A 20,592-nucleotide genomic window follows, 5' to 3' on the forward strand; every position below is an offset into this window, starting at 1 on the left:
CCTAGGATCACATCTTGGGACTCTTGAGGCAAGAAACTCTAGCCTCTCTGTGCATAAATTTCCTCATTTATAGCATGAGTATTATAATATTATCTAGCACATAAGGCTGTAGAGAGAATTTCAACACCAATCAATAGGGTCTGGCATGTAGTAAAAACAATATAAGTATTTGTTAAATAAAAAATGCGAGACCAGGAGGGTCATGGTTGTGGTTTGTTCATAGAAAATATTCAAATGATGAATAAAAAGGAAAAAAACCCAGGAGTGTCCCTGATGAAAAGCTAAGTCTCCAAAGTTTAGAGATAGAAGAGTTAGATTAGCAGTTTCTGACTCTCCTGTGAATAAGAACTACCTAGAAAGCTTATTGAAATGCAGATTCTTGGTCCCCCCTTCCAAGAATCTAATTCATAGCTTTTGGCTAGGATTCAGGAATATGCATTTCTTAAAATTTTCCATAGTGATTTTCAGGCAGTCCGTCCCAGAATCTTTTTGAGACATTTCCTGAGCCGTTGCCTTTCTGGAGCACGTGACCCACAGGGACTAACACCCCCCTGTGTTCTGGTTTCGGCTCTTTTCACTCCTGGTTGTGTGACTTTGGACAAGTAGATCAATGCTCTGAGCATCTATTTCTTTGTGAATAATATCATTGCACTGCTGCGAAGAGTAAATAAGATGTGTATCTGAAAGTCATCTTGTTACTGGAACCCACAGGGTCTCAACCCAGAAACTGGGCAAATAGGAAACCTCTATCCTGACGTCGAGGCTGTTTTAGATCTGGGGAGGTGGGGTGTGGTTGAAGCTGGACCTCTGGCCACATCCCTCTATAGAAACCACTGTCTCTTCTATAGCATCCTGATTGATTATCCAGCTAATAGCCTGGTGCTCAGCAGACCTAGGTTAAGGGAGTTCCTACTTTATGAAGCAAACTGTCCCAGTTATTAGACGGCTGTGGTTGTAAGAAAGTTCTGCATATTAAGCCAAAACAGGCCTGCTGGTAGATTTTGCGATGTCATTTTTAGACAACTGGGTTGTGGAAGGGTTAATTAGAACAGGCTGCTCGGATCAATTGGGCCAGAATCCAGAACTTGGGTGGGGAGAGCTCAAGACACATTGACCGACCAGCTGAAGAGGCTCCTAAGCGCCAGCTGTTTAAGTGAATATTCACTCTAAACCGATGCCTTTGGCTATAGCTACAAGTTCACTTTCCAAAATGAAAAGGAAAGGGGATTGAAAAAAACAAAAAGATGGGAGAGACTTGTTATCATTTATTAAAATTAAAATAAATCTGTTACTAGATATAAACATTTTCCTGCAATATAGTTGCTTCTGGTTTGGGAATTTAGCAGCTACCCATTGGGACTTACTGTTATGAAACGAAGCATTTAGTACTAAAAACAAACCCTCAATTGGAAATTAGGATATGTAAAATTGGTTTGAGTCACATTTTATTCTACTTTAATTTTAAAAGAATCCAACAAGAAAAAGACCTAAAATCCAAAATTGCCTCTTTGTCCCTCATAGGTGAATATGAAGTAGATATTGTTGCTCTCCTTAACCCACAGGATAAAAGCTAATTGTTACTGCTCCCCTCACTGCCTGTTAGGAAATGCACATATAAATGTGTGTATAAATATGTCTGAATATAAACAAGCATTGCATTAATATATGAATTTCATAGTTGAAGATTTTAATGTTTTCTATGAAAGCGTTTCATTGTTTATATAATAAACTAATAGTAAATTGTAGCATTGAGATCTTTATTTTTTCTTTGAAAACTAGTTTTTCAAACTGTGATCAACAACCAAGGAAGAACTTTTACCTGAAGGTAAAGGAGTACTGGTGATGCTTCTCCTTTTTTATTTATTGACATTCAAAGTATTCATTAGTTTTGTGTTATTTTTCCTCATTTTAATGTTTCAAAAAGGAAGTATAAACCACAGATGGAGACATAGCCATAATGCTTGACCTGTTACTTACAAAGCTCTCCAGAATTCCCTGGTGGAGTAGGTGGAGAGTTGCTCGTGTTTGGCTATAGACAGTTCACTGGGTTGCAAGGAGAGGTTCCTGTTAAGAATACTGGGGTAACACTTGCATTGTTTCCTGCTACTTCAGGGTGTATCCTTAGAGTCATCCTATCCAGTATTTATTAAAACAATAAATTGTCAGAGTGATTGAGGGCAAAGGATGAATCTCAGAAAAACAGCAATAGTTCCAACCTGTGCCCATCTCCCCCATCTTATTTCTTGTCACTTCTTTCCTTGTTCTCTGTATACCAGCCCTTCCTTCAATGGGTTTTTTGAATATTTTGCATTTTTTTTCTTCTGGGTAATTTAATTGTGCTATTCCTACTGGCCCCCTACTCTTTTCATTTTTTTTTTTTCTGACCCAGTACCACTTATTCTTAAAGTCTCAGGACAAATGCTATTTCTTTCAGAAAGCCTTTATGACCTTTCTCTCTACTCCCCATCTAGCAGGTTGTTCTTTCTTTATCCTAGCACGTAGCACAAAGTGAATCTTCCCAGCTGTTCTATAATCCCTGATGGTCCCTCTTGTTTGACATTATTTCTCTGGCAACCAACACAATGCTTGACACATCTTAGATACCTGACTAATACTTGTTGGAAAAATGACAGATGATGGTTAGATGGGTGCATGGGTGGGTGGATGGATGGATGGATGGACGGTTGGATGGATGGTTGATGGAAGAATATATGCTCATAAAGAAGGACAGATGCTGGCCTCGTGAATCAGGATGTCACCAACAGCAATTTGAGCCAGGAAAATTGTACTTCTTAGGTTCTCAATAATAAATACAGTTGATTGATTTGTTTGACTGTCATGCAGAAATGCAAGTGATAGACAGCAAGTAGAATATGAACATGAAAACATGAAAGCTTGATAACATCTTGGTTATTTTCTTGGCCAAAAATGGGGGGAAAACACATTGGTTTTGGAAGATCTTTAAAAATGTATTCTAACATTTAATTTTTTGTAAATGATTTTCTTTATTATATAGTATGTTAGGCATCTCTAGAATAGTGCTGGCAAGTCTTTCCGTCAATTATATGTTCATTGGCAAAGCATTTCAAAATATTTTGGTAAACTTTGGAGCTGTGTGCCATTCAGCAGCTCACATGACATTTCCATGTCAGTATGTTGCTTTTTTATTGCATTTTGTTCACTCATCACTTGAGTGCTTCTTGCCAGCTTTTGTTCTCAGGATGAAATAGGTTTGAATTTTGGGATGAAAATATGTAAAATGGTAGAAGAACCTCGTAGTGTTGTGTAATTAGTACAGTCAGAAGGAAGCAAGTTAGAAGTAGCTTCCTGGGCTCTGTTACTCAGGGAGGACTTTTGTGTAACTGTTTGTAATGGTTTAAATCTGAGTAGCCAATTGTAGACCTACTAGTAATAGAAAAGTTCAACCTGATTTTTAGAAAACAATAAATAAATAAATAAACTTTTTGTATATTATATATACATACATAAATACATAATGCAAAGAGACACATACTACTAAACTTTATAGTAGGGTATTGGCATGATCACCTATAGAAAGAAAATTTCGGATGATGTCCTCTTGGATCTCTTAGAACAAACCTGGAAGATTATTAAAGTCTGAAGCAACAGCTGCTGCTGACAGTTTTCCCTTACAAGGAGGTGAAATGATGCACACCAATGGTCTAACATTTCCCAAAGCGCTATAAAAGGACAAACAAGAATCAGTGAAATGGAATATTGCTTTATGCTTTATTTCGGGAATTTTAGAATTTGTTTGGAAAACTACTTATTTTTTCCCCCAGAAGAACCCCTTGACCTAATTTAGAAGTTATAATGGACAGGTCTTACTCACAGCACAGAGTACGGTTCAGAAATAGTGTGTTGTTTTGTTTGGGGCCTTTCCTTTTAAATGCTCAAGAAAAATTCAGGTCGATCTGATATATTTACATTGAAGTAAGCTGACATGTGGATTTCAATACTAATGGAGCAAAGAGTCAATATAAATATAACTGCACAAGCTCTGTCATGTGTACAATAATAATAAACTAAGCTCTTCTGAATGAAGCTGCTCTCTGGAAATACGTTAGCTTACCAACACCGAGAATGTTCCTAAAGCAAATCTCAATCAAAAGTAAAACTATTTCACATTTAAAGAAGCTCATCATGTCCAAGTCACATTAAGAGGCCTTCATGAAAGCGAAAACACATTTAGTAGTATGCCTTGAAAAACTCACAAAGAGTGAATTAGAGACCTTGGAGCTGCCTATGTGATTAAATGCCTCAGCTAATATCCATATTTTCCCCAAACATACAACTTACTGAACTGATGCTCTATAGGGCTCTTTAAGGAGCTAAATATGTAGAATAGTGCATTATCCTGAAACTTCAGAGGAATTCAGGAATTAAAATAAAAATCTGGTCTTTAACTTGTATGGCTTTAGTTGTTTTTTTTTTGTTGTTGATGTTTTGTTTCTTTTGGGTTTTTTTTTTTTTTCTTTAAATCACAGTACGGCCATTACTGAATTTCCTTCTATGTTTTCTGAATCCCTCTAGTAATGGGTGTAGTAGCCTCAGCACTAGTGGCAGTACCTAGCACTTTCTGTATACCAGGCCTTGTTTTCAGTGATTACATATGGTAACCCACTTAATTCTCACAACAGCCCTATTTGGTAGGCCCTGTTACACCACCTAGTTTACAAATGCACAAACTAAGCATAGAGTTTAAATAACTTGCTCAAGGTCATTCAGCCAATAAGTGAGTCTTTGCATTTATCCTCTGAAGACTGTGGTATTCTGAGTCTCACCTGGAGGTGAGTCTAATTATGTAGCCCAGTAGTTAGGATCCAAAATGCAGGGATGACTGTCAGAGCATGCATAGGAGCTGTTCCCGTGGGGGGCTAGATGATGCTGAATAACAATGATAACTGATGTCTCAGTGTTTTAGACTTTGCAAAGCACTTTCACCTGTACTTGTTCCTTTGCTCTTTACAATAAAATTATAAGTTGTTATTCATTTAAAAATTTATGGAATACCTGTTCTATGCCAGACACTCTTCTAGATTATGGAATACAGTAGTGAATGAGACAACATCCTTGTTCTCATAGAACTTAAAAGAATTGCATAGTAATTATAATAGTAACAGCCACCATCACATGTGGAATGCATCAGAAACAACAGTACAGGCTGGTAGGGCAGCAAAATCTTGTCCTTTCTTGTTTCTGGAAGGCTTGTAAAAGCTCACATGAACTTCATGGCATGATCTGAAGTCTGCTTAAGCTCTGATTTCATCCACAGTAAAGCGATCTTAAAACATTTATAGATTATTTACTTTTTAGTTGCTATTCTATGACAAAGACTTCCCTCTTCTAGTTATATCTACATATATGTATAGATAAATTCTTTCCATGATGACTTCCAACAGAGATCTGAAGTCTATTACTACTTGGGAACTTTTCTGGGACTTAATTTTTTGCTAAAAAGGAGTATTTAGATATGGATTGTCTAACTCTGAGAACTTACATCTGGAAACTTAGCAACGGCTAGAAAACTCTCATTCAGGAAGGGGGATAAAAGCCCATATATTTTTTTTCTTTAGGAAAAGCAAGCCAGCATTCATTTTTAAAGCTCCTATAAGACGGGACATATTTAAAGTCTGCTGTTGAATTTCAGATGTTTGCCTATATCGAATGACATTGGAAAAACTCTTTATTTGAAATGTTTAAACATGGAGCAAAGGAAATTTAAAGATGAATGAGAATACCATCCACAGACTCTACAATCTTTCTTATTTTGACATTTGTCTCTTCTTAAAATTTCTGACTTCACTTTGACTTTTTTTCCAATCTATATCACAGAGTAGTTGTTATATCCAGAAAATTCAAATTCGTGTCATATCAAGTACATCCCTAATTTCAGGTGACATAAATTCTGTGGTGTCATAGTATGCCTAAAGTCATTTGAGCTATATCATGTTTGATGGTGGAGGTATTGTGTCCTAGAAATGAAAGTTGGGGATGTGGCTCACAGATCCTCATTCTGATGGGCAGTTTGTCACCTTGCTCACTGGAAATCACAGAGGGAATAAATGACAGGCTCAGGGTATTCCAGGATGGTTCCAATTTAAGCAATCTTCTGATGTTGTATTAGTGAGCTAATAAGACCAATGTGCCCCTGTCTGTAATATGTGTTAGATACCATCAGAGAGAGCCATAAAGGGTAGGCATTTACTTCATATATTTCTCACAAATATTTTAACTTCAGTTTTTAATATCTTTAACACCTGACAACCTGAAGTAGGCTACTCTGTCATAAGTTCTAAATTGTTTCTATGATATTGTCTGCCACAGAGTAGAATTTGTAGCAGACAATTCTATTTGAGGCTTAAAAATGTTGTATTTTAATTTCTGAAATACCAAGAGCTTATTTAAATGCTGAGGGCTGCACTATGTAGCATAGTCTAGTTGGATGATTTCCAAATAAATATTTCACATTTACTTTCATCAATAAAACACATATATATGCTTTTAAAAATTGAAAAATGCAGTAGGCTTATAATGAAAAACTATAGTTCTGGATTCCACCTCCAGAGTTATTGCCCAGATGAAAGCTTGTAATTCTTTTAACTCTTTCCGTGTTTATACTTTTGTTAGTGCCTTTAAAGGTCTAAATATGTTTGTAATATTGGCTAAATCAAGTGTGTTTGTGTGTTTATAACCACCATTTCCTGATTTATGAAATTTAGGTATTATCTGTCATAATATTGTGATTTATGCATTTGATCTTTGTCCACAGTTCCTGGCTCACAGTTCCCAAAACTCTTGGAATTTCCTGAGCAATAAGAGCAGTAGATTGTCTTTGGTTATAATATTTGATCTTTTCCTAAGTTTCTGAAATCTGCTTCAGATCCATGAAGGCAAAATGAGTATCTTGTTATTCTTAATAAGTCCCTTTCTACCACAATCAGATTTGTGTTAATGTGGTGAATTTTGGAAACACCTAGGAATGGAGGCTGGTTGCCAGGGGAACCAACCATAAATAGAAGATTGGAACTCTCATTTTTACCCCTTGATTTCCTGAGAGGGGGCAGAGACTGGAGGTTGAATCTATTGCCAAGGACTAATGATTTAATCACTCCTGCCTGTGTAATGAAGCCCTCATAAAAACCCAAAGAACAGGGTTCCAAGAGCTTCCTTGTTGGTGAATACATGGAGATTGGGGAGAGTACTGCTCTCAGCTTGGAATCTCCACACCAGTACTTTGCCTTCTCATCTCTTCCATCTGGCTGTTGCTGAGTTATATCCTCTTATAATAAACTGATAATCTAGTAAGTAAAATGTTTCACTGAATTCTGTGATAAGTTGTAGCAAACTAATCAAACCCAAAGAGGAGGCCTTAGGAACCTCTGATTTATAACCAATTGGTCAACAGTGCCGATAACAATCTGGACTTGTGACAGGTATCTGAAGTCTATGGAGGTGGTCGTGGGAACCTCGCGTCTGTGGGTCTGAAGCATAGGTAACGACCCAAGCTTGCAATTGTCATCTGAAGTGGGTCAGGGGAAGGCAGTCTTGTAGGATGGTTAGCCTGTAGAATCTGTTGCTATCTCCAGGTAGATGGTATCATAATTGAGTCCAATTATTAGACACTCTGCTGGTATCTGAAACTTGTTTGTTGGTGTGGGGAGAACCACCCATCCCCACTTTGGAAATTGAGTCTTAAGATGCAAAAAGATCTGTTGACTTACTACCATGGTGGATAAGAATCTAGCTTATTTGTACCATTACCTCCCTATTCTCAATATACTCCCTTTTTTTAGTTCTCTTATTACCTATATACTTTAAAATAATATACTTATTTCTATATTTCTGTCTCATTAATTTTAGACAGTATCTAATGATTTCTTACATAGTAAGATGAGAATATTGCCTCTCCATAACTTCTTTTCCCTTTAATACCTTCTAGTTTCTCTCATTTGTGCCGTTAATTCTACATTTATATTCTATTTTAACCATATTAAGATTTTAGTGTTTTGTCCGTAGGTTGATTCTAAAGCTTGTAAAACAATAAAAAATTATTATGAATATGTAAATATCACTCAACTGCTGATCTAAATAGTATACTATGATTACATTGCCTTATATTTTATAGCTTTTTGTTTTCCTACAGTTTCTAATTGCTTTTGTTTTTCTTTGTATAATCTGCCTTTATGTTATCATTAAGTGCTTTCAGCTTCTCTGAAGGTGGAATGAAATCCTTGGTGTTTCCCCTTTTCCTGGATACCTTCCTTTGACCTATGGTGGAGCAGTTGCTACCTGGGCATCTTATTGGGCACTGATCTTTCCTGGATCTATGCCTTCCTCTTACTCACTTTAAACCTATATGCTGCTGAAGCCTTCCTAGAATGCTTCCTCAAAAGGGCATGTAGGAGGTAAATATTCTGAATTTCTACATGTCTGAAAATGACTTAGTAATGTTTTGATTAGATAAAGAATTATATGTTAAATAGGTTTTTTTTTAGGAACTTGAGCAACATTGCTCTATTTTTCAGCAACCTTAGTATCCATTTAGTACTAGTGATAAGAAATTTGATTCTTGTCCTTTGAAAGTTACTTTTCCTACCTCCATTTTTAGACACTTGTATTTAGGATCTCTAACTAGTATGTAATTGGTTATAGTTCTTTCCTTGACATGCCTTCTTGATGGGCGCTTTCATTCTGAAAACTTGTGACGTTTAGTTGTGAGAGTTTCTTTTAAATTATTTAATTATTTTCTCTCCTATATTTTTCTTCCTTGAAAATCTCTTTGGAATTCTTAGTAGTTGGGGCTTCTAGTTAGATTTTTATATGTCTTTTTTTCTCTCATGTTTTCCATTTCTCATTTTTAAAAATGGTAGGCTTATTCAAAATGATTTTCTTACTTTATGGTGATTTTTAAAAATTTTTGGCTATTATACTTTAACTTTCTAGTACTCTTCCTTATCTGTTGTTCCTTATTTTTTGAAGAGTCTTGTTCTTGCTTTTTAGAGATTTTAAAGTTCTATTCCCCAAATTATTCAGGTTTCCTCAAAAGTCATTTTGTTTGTATATGTGTTTGTTGTATATATTTTCTTACATCTTTCCAACTTTTTTTCAAATGTCTGTCAATAGTCATTATCCAGCTGTATTTAAGAATGAAAATTTGGGAAGTCCATGTCCTGAGAGATTATAGTCTAGCATCCTGTTTTTTTTAAGACTGTTTATTGGAAATCTGATTATTTCTCTGTATTATTTTTCTGCAGTACTCTCCAACTTTCTGGATTATTTTGATCATCCTGTCTTCCTACATGTGTCTAGGTTATTACTTTATTAGTTCTCTGTTTGATTTCATCATCTAGAATTTTGATGAATTGTTTTACCCATTCCTATTGTTTTGGGTTTTACAGATTTATGGTCATCTGGCGGCTTGACTTTAATATTAGTAGGAACCTAGGAAGGCATGGGATGAATTGCATGATCGGTTTGTCATCTTGAGCTGGAAACCTCTAGAACCAGTATAAATTTCATTATTTATAAAGTTGCTTGAGAAATTAAAATGTAAAGTAATTTGGTACTACCTCACCACAGGAATCTATAAGTTTTCTTTTATTTATTTGTTTCCTGAGAGAATCAGTATTATATCACTGACTTTTGGAGAGGATGGTTTTAGATATTGACTTTATTATTTACTTCTCTAATGGTATCCTGTGTCTTCTTGGATATAGTTGTTATGGCTATTACTGATGATGTTACTAATAAATTACTCTTGTTTAGCCCATCTCTTAAAATTGTTTATGTGTAGTTTTAAATCCAGTCTAGACTGTATTTCACAAAAGGGAGCATAAATTCATTTATTGATATAAATACAAGGAGCACAGACTTCCTGTGAATCCAAACATAAATGTGTGGTCTGATACAATAGATATTTTTTTTAATTAAAAAAAAAACCTTTTCACTTTGAAATAATTTTAGTTTTACCAAAGAATTAGAAAGATAATACAGAGAGTTTCTGTATGTTCTTCATATAGATCCTCCTAATGGTACCTATGCCATGATTACCTAACTTTGGTACTAAGGAATTAACATTGGTACTGTACAATTGATTATACTACATACTTTATTTTTTTAAGATTTACTTATTTATTTGAGAGAGAGAGCACAAGTAAGGGGAGGGGAAAAGGAGAGGGGCCAAGCAAACTCCCTACTGACCAGGAAGCTTGACCTGGGATTCAATCTCATGACCCTGAGATCATGACCTGAACTGAAATCAAGAGTGGAACACTTAATGGACTGAGCTACCCAGGTGCTTCTATACTCCATACTTTATCTGGACTTCACAAGTTTTTCATTCCTGTCCTTTTTTCTGTTCCAGGATCACATCTAAGCTACCACAGGGATCATGTCCCCATAGTTTCTTCCGATCTGTGACAATTGTACAATTTTCCCCTATCTTTCATGACTTTGACAGTTTTGAAGAGTACTAGACAGATACTTTGTAGAATTTTCCTCATTTTCTTTCCCTGATGTGTTATCATGATTAAACTAGGGTTTTGAATTCTAGGGAACAATACCACAGAGATGAAATATCCTTCTCATTATATCAAAAGCACATGATATCAACATGAGTTTGATGTATGAACCTTGATCGCTTTTTTGAGGTAATATCTAACTGATTCCTTCACAGTTACTATTTTCTTTTTCAATATTATATTCATTTAGAGCAAGTCACTAAGTCTAGCATACAGTCAAGTGGAATAAAATTAAGTTCCATCTCCTGGATAGAAGAGTATCAAAGTATTTTGGACATATATTAAAACTATGCCAGTAGTTTTAATATTTTATGGGGGCTTCTTAGAAGCTATTTATCATGTTATTTAAGTTTATACTCACTGATTTTAGTCCTCATTATTAAATCTTGTCTGTAGAAATTACTACTGCATTCTGATTATTTTATGTTTCCCTCCTTCCTTCTACATTTGTTTTTTTTTAATTCTGTAGAAGATTTGTCTCCTTTTTCCCATTTGTTTGTTTATTCAGTTGTTTTTTATATTATCATGGACTCATGGATATTTATTTTAGTTTTGGGTTACATAGTCTGAGGTTATCATTATTTTGTTTCTGAAATTGGCCATTGGGAGCTCTTTCAAGTTGGCTCCTCTTCCTTTTGACGTGCTGAATAATAGTTTTTATTAGTATGGTTATTTTTAACATTTACATGCTTCCTGGCATTATAACATGCTCCAAGCTTATCTATAATAGATATTTAGAGTAAGCAACAGAATGGACATATCAATATTCTTGTAATATTTATTTAATGTTAAACGAGTATGTTTGGCGCAATGGAGAACAATTAAGTTGAAGAAGTAATTTCTGCCTTCAAGGATTCTATTTTCAGAGATAAAATAAACTAATGAAAGGTAATGAAAAAATAAAGGAGAACAATATTAAATCATCAAGGGCTAGAGAAGCTTACAGAAAAGAAAAAATAACATTTAGCTAAATATGTCAATAAAAACACTAGGGAGAGATGCGTATAGTTTAGTCAAGTGAAATGGAAAGGAAAAGACATTAAGTTCAGGAATTGTTATTATATATTATATGTGTGAGAAGGAGTGAGAGACAAAATCAACTTAGATGAAATGGATAAATTTCTTGTTTAGTAAGATAAAATCTAGTAACATTGATATAAGAAGAACTAGAAAGCAAGCATAGCTCTATATTTGTTAAGTAAAGTGAATTTATAATTAAAAGTCTGCTCACAAAGAAAAATTCAGATCCAGATGGTGTCACTAGTGAATTCCTTCAAATATTTAAAATGAAATAATACAAATGTGAAGCAAATACAGAAAATAGAGTTAGAGACAACACTTCTCAAATCATTTCCCATGACCTGCATAGCTTAAATACTAAGTCCTGATAAGAAATACTGTAAAAGAAAATTACACATTGAGATACCTCATGACTAGAGATACAAAAATATTTGACCTATAATTTAGGAATAGAATGCAGTCATATATTTTTAAAATGATATATCAGGACCAAAATGAATTTATTCCAAGTATGCATTAACATTAAAAAAATCGGTCCACATAGAGGATAAAAATCATATGATTATGTCAATAGATCCAGAAACAGCATTTGACAAAACTCAGCACCAAATCATAGTAAAAACTCTCAGTAAAACTACAAATAAAAAGGATCTTCCATAATCTGATAAAGGATGTCTATGAAAAATTTGCAATTAACAATGTTGAAACAATGAATGCTTTCCTCCTGAATCAGGAAGAATGTATGGGTGTCTGCTCTCACTAATTCTATTTCACACTGTACTGGATGGAGTCCTAGCCAGTGCAGTAGAATCAACAGTAAAAGAAATTTTTGAAGCTCACAGATTGGAGAGGAAGAAGTAATTAAACTGTATCTTTTTGCAAGTAGCATGATTATGTATCTAGGAAATGCTAAGGAACCCAGGAAAACCTATTTGAACTTAGCAAAAATGTATGGAATTTAGCAAGGCTTCAGGATACAAAGTCAATGTAAAATATCAATTCTATTTCTATACACCAAGAAGTGGAAAGTGGAATTTAACACAATGTCAATTATAATAGCATCAGAATCACATAATAGTAATATATTTAAATAAATAAGTACAGGACCTATACACTGAAAATTAGAAAACATTTCTGATAAAAATTAAGGAAGATGTAAATAGCAGAGAGATATATATCAGGTTCTAGAATGGAAGACTCAGCATTCTTAAACTGTTTTTACCCCAAAATAATGTACAGATGTAACATAATCCCAAAAGGTTTTGTTGTTGTTCTTGTTTTTTGGTAGAAAATGACAAGTTCTAAAATTTATATGGAAAAGACTTTAAAGAATCAAAACATTTTTTCCTTTTTTTTTTCTGAGTCACACATTTTTTTTAGAAAAGAATGGCAATGTTGGGGGACTCTCACTCCCTGATTTTTTTTTCACTCCCTGATTATAAGACTTATATAAAGCATCAATAATTAAGAAAATATGGCATTAGATAAGGTTAGACAAGTGGATCAGTGGAACAGAATCAACTGTCAGGAATGAAGCAATTATACAGTTAATTGACTTTCAACAAAGCCACCAAACCAATTTAGTGGAATAAGGGAAAGACTTATCAACAAATGGTGTTGGAGCAATTTATTAACTGTAGTGAGACACAATGAAACTTAGTACTTTCCTCACATAGAAATTAATTCAGGATATATCATAGACTTTTACATAAAAACAAAAACTATAAAGCTTCTAGAAAAAAAATGTAGGAGTATGTTTTAGAAAGATGGCAACTATATCTTAGGATACCAAAAGCACTAACACTGTAGAAAATAGTAAAGTGGACTTCACCAAAGTGAAGCTCATGAACAAACATTGTTCATAGAGAAGCCACAGACTGGAAAAATAATTTACAATACGTATATATGACAAAGGAATTGAATCCAGACTATAAAAAGAAACTTGCAACTTAATTTAAAAAGAGAAACAGCATTCTTCCCCTAAAGGGCAAATGACTTGAACAAAACCTTCACGGAAGATATTACAACACACAAAACACATTTGAAGATGCAATAATGGCATTATTAGTCATAAAGGAAATGGAAATTTAAGTACTACTTTATGCCCACTAGAATAGATAAAAATAAAAGCACTGATGACACCAAATGCTAGTGAGGACATGGGAATGCAGACACTCTCGTACGGTGCTGGTGAGGGGTAAAATAATACAGGCATTTTTGGAAAACCAGTGATTCCTTTGAAACTTAAACATGAACCTGCCTTATGCCTGGGAGATCTCACGCCTCATTATTTGCATGAGAAAATGAAAAGATGTATCCACAAAAAGCCTTGAATAAGAATGTTCATAATAGCTTTGTGTATAATGGCCAAAACTGGATCAACCTGAAATGTCCATCCATAGAAGAATGGATTGAACAAATTATGGTGTTTTCATGCAATGGAATACTACACATTTATACACTGGAGCGATTCTTATGGATTAGCTAATAGATTTAAAAACAAGAATAAATCATAATCATTATGTTAAGCAAAGGAAGCTGGACGAAAAAGAATATATACTATATGATCCTACATGCATGTAGTTCACATATAGACCGAACTATCTATAGTGACACAAATCAGAACTACTCTTTTGGGAGGACTTAACTGGAAAAGAACTTTCTAGGGTGATGGAATTGGTCTTTATCTTAACTGGCATGTAGGTTACTTGGGAGTGTATCTTTGACAAAACTCACTGAACTATATACTGAAGATCTGTGCCTTTTAGTGTATGTAAATATATATCCCAGTTGGAAAAAAAAATAAAGACCTAGTCTTTGAAATTTGGAAGTTCGGAACTGATCTTTGGGGAAAGATTAATCAAACCTTGGGTTTTTAGTATTCATAAACATAGGAAGGAATGTCACATTCCTCAAACTCCAAGTACCTCAAAGCAGAGTTCATTATTGCTTTTCACTTCTCAGGCAGGCAGACACATGCCAGGCCCCCTCTTCAATGTCCGCATTTTATCAGCATTCTTACAATTTACCCCAGGCCCAGGCTCAAAATATTCTTATAAGGTTTGACTACTTCTCTTTTATTATGAACTCCATCTAATTGATGGAATTTCTTCTATTCCCTGCTTTTTTCCTCCTGTCTAGCACTTCCTCAGTATTTTCATTGCTTCCTCTCTAGTTCACTCTTAGAGGTAGTCCTGCCCTTATCCCCCCTTATTCTGAACACTGATGCCACATTCATCTTTAGGAACACACAGTCCACGTCAACCTCCATCTGATACAAAACCCTGCCAATAGCTCTGTGCCACGCTAGAAAATTTCAGGTTTGCCACTCTGAAGTTCGGACTCTGGTCTTATTCTCCAACTCCATAAAATCTCTACTCCAGTCTCCAAACATGCGTGATTTGCCTCATGTCTTCTTCTTTGCTCAGCATTGATGGGATATACATATCCTCTTACAATCTTACAATTTTCATATTTACTTGTACTTTTTTTTGAAGGTACCTGTAACTATAGACAAGAAGTTAGTTGGGGTATTGCTTCATTGTTTTTTTTTGGCGGGGGGGAAGATTGGTTGTTTCGTGGGCTTTGGGGGCAGTGTGTAGTTACATAAAGACACTGCTGCTGAAGCTTTATCCCTTACTCATTAGTTTACTTAACAAATGTCTATTGAGTACCTGCCATATATCAGACATAATACTGGGAGCTATAAATTTGGTGGCAAGCATGATAGATGTGGTCCTTTCCTTGACAGATATTGATGGATCTGATTATAGAGGAATTTAAAAAGTAGTTATAACTCAGTGTGGTAAGTACTAGAGAGGGGGAGGAGTCTCATATTAGTTATGTATTGTTGTTATCAGGTTCTCCTGAAACTTAGCAAGTTCCTCAGAGAAACAGAACTGATAGTATGAGTGTGTGTGTGTGAGAGAGAGAGATGTATATGCTTATATGTATACATGTATACACATACATATGCACATATACATCTATAGTTCCATTTATCGAGAGAGAAAGAGAGATTACAAGGACTTAGCTCATGCTATTATGGAAGCTGGCAGGTCCAAAATCTGAAGAGCAGCCCAGCAGGCTGGAGGTCTAGCAAAGAGTTATGTTTCAACTCAAGTCCAAAGGCAGTCTACGGTCAGAATTCCCTCTTTCTTGGGATACCTCAGTCTATTTTCTTTTAAGGTCTTCAAATGATTGGAGAGTAATCTTCAACTATGGAGGGTAATCTGCTTTATTCAACATCTACTGATTTAAACATTAATTTAATCTCAAAAATACCTTCATAGCAACATCCAAATGGATATTTGACTAAACATCTGGATACTGTGGCCTACCTAGGTTGACACATAATATTAACCATCATGATTGGAAATCTGGGCATGGCTTACAGGAGTCCCCTAGCTCAGGATTTTTTACAAATCTTCAGTCCAGGTATTGGGTGAGACTCACAGTCATCCCAGCTGGGTCAGGATATACAGCCACCCTGCTCAACTGGAAGAAGATTGATTTCCGAACTCACTCAGTGGTTGGCAGGATTCAGTTCCTCCCATGTTGGACTGAAGGCCTTAGGCTGGAAATTTCCCCCAGTTCCTTGCCAGATGGGCCACCCCATTGGGCAATTCACAATTAAACAGTAACTATCATCAGTGTCATAGGACAAGAGAGATGTCAGTTCCCATCAGTTTTGCCATATTCTATTCATTAGAAGTCAGTAAATGTAGCCCACACTCAAGGTGAGGAAGAAGAAGGGATTACACAAGGGTGTGGTACTTGTATAGACTCAAACAAGAGAATCAATGGAAGATCCTTTCCAGCTTAAAATATTTTAACTCTACAGTGAGAATCTAGAAGATGTATGAAATATTGTTGAGGCCTAGGAAGATTCAATGAAGATGGTGAGGCTTCTAGTATGCTGCGAAGGTGGCTTGATACGCAGAAGAGGGGAAGGCACAGCAGTGGTTCTTAAGAAGTCATATACATCTGAGTCACCTGGGGAGCATTTTTTTACATGCCTATGGTGACACCTTTCCTCCACTGATTCCAATTCAGGTGATTGTCATACACCTCTAGTTGAGATTCACTGTAATACAATGAACAAGCCATTTCTATTTGATTCCAAGGTTCAGATCAGAAAGAGTCTGTTTTAACGTGAGAAGAGATGGTGAGAACACTGTTCTTAATGAGGAATTTAGATCCGATCCTTGAGAAGATAGGGAGCCATTATGTAGGTTCTTCGGTGGTGAATATACATAATTAGGATTGTATTTTCTTTCACTTATATAGTCATTCATTTATTTTCCTTCCAAATATTGGTTTATCACCACCATAGACCAGTCAGAGAAGATGACCGATCTCTGGACTATTTTCAGGATGAGCCACAAGAAGGAAAACCAGCTAGAAGCTTACTGGAGTACATAATGTCATAAGTTGGATGAGTGGGGAGAAGCATTGGTAGGATTTCCTAACTCAGTGGAAGGAATAAAGAATGGTGAGAAGGGAACGATGCTACCAGAGGTTTTGCAGATTCGTTCCCCTTTGCAGCCCTCCCTGGGCCTCCTTGTGCAGCCCTCCCATCACAACAGGGAGGATGTGAGAGATTTCAAGCCACTGTATGCTTTTAGCTCTTCTGTTTAGTACGATACTGTATATATCTGGCAAGGACGAAATAGCATGGCTCAGTAAGCCCTTGAAAAGAGATTTCAGAGGGACCATGGTTTAAATCTATAAATGATGAGATTTCTGCTAAGCTTCTTTTGAATTAAAGTCCAGAATATGGGGGGACATAGGGATGTTCATGAAAAGAAGACAACATTTCTAAACGAATGATGCAAAATCAAATAAAGTCTTTGTTTTCACTGCTTCGAGAGAACCAAAGTCACAATTGTTCTGTGGCTCTGTGCTTAATAACAATATAGTACATCTTTTCATTATACTTCCCAGAATAAAAGGGTGTATAGTTTCTCTGCACAGTGACAGACATGTTTTCTTGAACAATAGCCTGTAAAGGTCACATTGGAGATTTGAGTCACAAGCCCTGTGATTTAAATTTGAAGCTAAGTTTAAAACTAGTGTATCTAGAGCTTGCCAAGTTCCATTAAAAGCCATGGTGTCATTTTGGATTACAGTTGAATAAAACAGGATTCAGTGAGATACTGTATCTTTCTTAGCAGCAACACATAGATTTTCTTCTTTGTATCATTCCCTCGCTGTGTTGTTATGGTAGATATCTACTTTCACACCAAATCCTGGGAAATAAAGTCGAATTTCATGGACCTGTTTTTTTTTTTTTTCCTAAAGTAGTTCATTTTCTAGCTTTTCCATTATCTTCAGAGGGTTTCTATAAAAGCCTAATCATTTGTGCGTGTTTAGTTATGGTTGATCTTGAATGCTACCTTTTCCACTGCAGCCTTCTTGATTCCCTTCATCCCCTACAGAGAGGATCCCAACTCACTAAAGCTTTGGAGCACTTCTTGCTGACATCATCATGGTCTGCTATACACTAATAATATTCCAAGTCCTTAACATTTAATGGGTTCTTACTGTGCGCCACTCAACCTGCTAAACCCTTTATATAGGTTATCTTAGTTAATGGTCACAAAAACCTGCATGGGAAGTATATAATTTCTGCATTTTGTGGATGAGAAAGCTGAGGGTAAAGAGTTAAAATCCTTGCCCCAGGCCATATCACTGGTAAGTGATGAAACAGGAGCACCCTTAGGAACCAGACCCCATTGTTTCAAGCACTTATTAGTATGCCCTTCTTATAATTTTGACATCCTACTTATATCCTCTTCCAAGAAAGTTAACACACTTGAGGGAGGACTACCTTGCTTATTTCCGTATTCCTAGAGTTTTCTGACTTATTGATTGACTTATAAATAAATGAGCAGCCAATAGTGGCTGAGTGAGTACTTGAAAATTGCCATTTGGATTTTATGGGAAACAGGGTCTACATGTTTAGGCATAGAACCTAAAACTTTGCTTCTGAGTGATAGGAAGAAAACAGAATGCTACTCTATGAGGTTTTACGAGTTTCTATTTATTTTTATCCCTGTCATTTAGGTTAGATCCTATGGTCCAAATATTTTTTCCCCTGTTCTTTGTCAAACTCTTCTTCCTTCTTTTATGCAAAGATAAACTGGCTCTGTTCGGCTCTGTTTCTTTTTTCCCCCATGTAATAATCCCAGGCTCCAGCCCTACAGAACTCTGAAAATGCTATCAATCGTTTTCCCGTTTCTTTATTCATGACTCCAGCTTTTGTTGCCAAAAATAAAATAAATTTTTTTTTACAGTTACACATGACCTTCTTGCTCATCATTCTCCAGCTTTTCTGAGGAGCTTCCCAAATGCAATGTGGATAGGAACTAAGAGTCCCAATACTCAGAAATCAGTGGCATTAAAAGCTGGACCTTTGAGGGAGATTTTGAAGTGGTTAATTGGTGGGCAGTGACCCTGAGACACCCTGTAAGGGGCGGGAGGCCGTGTTGGCACTGGAGCATCTGGGAAATGTGTACCTAGCTGACTAACAGTGAGCATGGAAACCTAGACGGTGCCCTGTGAGCCTCGCCCCATTACCTTCAGATGGACGGTCACAAGGAGATACAGGTGCCACAGAAAGTGTGGCTTCCAGCTCCAACCATAACAGGAGCACCCTTAGGGAAAAGCAGAATCCTCTTTCACTGACTCAGGGCAGTAACAGTGGGTTAGGCTGAGGCACCAGAGAAGGAGGCTTCTCTCCTTGACATAACACAGCACACCAGCCTGCATAACCATCTCAACAAGGGGCCTACGGAGTTTCCAGCGAGCCTCCTGCCTTTGCAGAAAGAGTAGAGATGAGCGACAAACCGCCCCTGCCTAGCACCAGGGGTCTGTATTTCTGTGACTGAATTAAGATATTACTATATATAAAACTAAAGCAAATCAGGAAAGAAAACATCTGAATTTAATGATACTTGAATTAATTTAAGAAATTGCAGCATTGTCTGTTCTCCTGTCTTTAGAAACATTTCTTTAGAAATGTGTTTTCTAAATCACATAGGCCACAGAGTGAAGTGAGGGAAAGAGTCAGCCCTGAAGCCTTCGGGCTATGACAGACCCGGGTTCTAAGCCTGACCTCAGGAGTCTGTACTTGAGTTTTCTCACCTGTGAAATGGAGCCAGGACACTCCAATTGCAGCCCTGTGGTTCAGATTAAAAAGCCTGTATGTATATACGTATATATATATACACACACACACAGCCCCTTGCACAGCCTCTTGCTGTGCTAACAGGCACTCCGTGAATCCAGCATCGCTGCCTCTGTGCTCATTCTCCACGCACAGGTCTTCAGTCCCACCCTGCTTAGATGATGGGAAAAGTAGAGTTAGTAAAATACTCTTTTATTCTTCAAAGGCTTTTAGATACAGGCCTGAGAGAATACTGTCCCACCCTGCCATTTATGAATAAGATTTTGAGAGTATAAGGTAGCAGAAACTAATGCCATTATATTAATAATAGCAGTAGGTACTACTAGAGACCCCATGATGGCTGAGACTGGCAGTAATGGTACTTGGATACTTCCTAATAGTGTGCTTTCCTTTCCTTCCAGAAGCGTCTGGCATGTCAGAGCCACACTGTCTTCCTCGGGACTCCCTTTGTGAACAGCTTCGATTTAAAAGACTTTTGTGAATATATTGTTTCAACCAGATCCTCCAGAGACCATACTTGTCTTCTGATCCGCTGGAGGTCTTAAGGTTCGTGTTACTTTTTAAAATTTCTCTTAGTGACGATATTATTAATTTTGAGAGGTATTTTTAAAGTAGATAATAGTCCTATTTCTGGAATAGTTTTTGCATAGATTATAAGCCTTTTATTTCATTGGTAGCTAGATATGCTACTTCTCATACTTACTACTGTATACCCTGTAGGATGTTACAAGGATATTAAAAATGAAATAACCCCCACATTGGCTTAAGACACACTTTATTTTTGTGTTCATAAATTCTAACTGAATATTCAGTAAATTTATATTGAGTGTCTAGAAT

At 36.2% G+C, this 20,592-nt stretch overlaps 1 protein-coding gene across 8 annotated transcripts in view; it reads left to right on the plus strand.

The window, feature by feature from the left end:
• ENOX1 (ecto-NOX disulfide-thiol exchanger 1) overlaps positions 1–20,592 on the plus strand; it is a 554,610-nt gene that overhangs the window by 252,830 nt on the left and 281,188 nt on the right. For 7 of the 8 annotated variants that reach the window (XM_038569621.1, XM_038569620.1, XM_038569619.1 and 4 more), the window contains one exon: positions 20,157–20,301. The gene's annotated coding sequence lies outside the window, so the exon portion shown is untranslated. Of the gene's footprint in view, positions 1–7,052; positions 7,326–20,156; positions 20,302–20,592 lie in introns of those variants that run through there. The other variant, XM_038569623.1, reaches the window with a different exon arrangement.

Source organism: Canis lupus, chromosome 22, assembly GCF_011100685.1.
Source record: "Canis lupus familiaris isolate Mischka breed German Shepherd chromosome 22, alternate assembly UU_Cfam_GSD_1.0, whole genome shotgun sequence".
Lineage (NCBI taxonomy): Eukaryota > Metazoa > Chordata > Mammalia > Carnivora > Canidae > Canis > Canis lupus.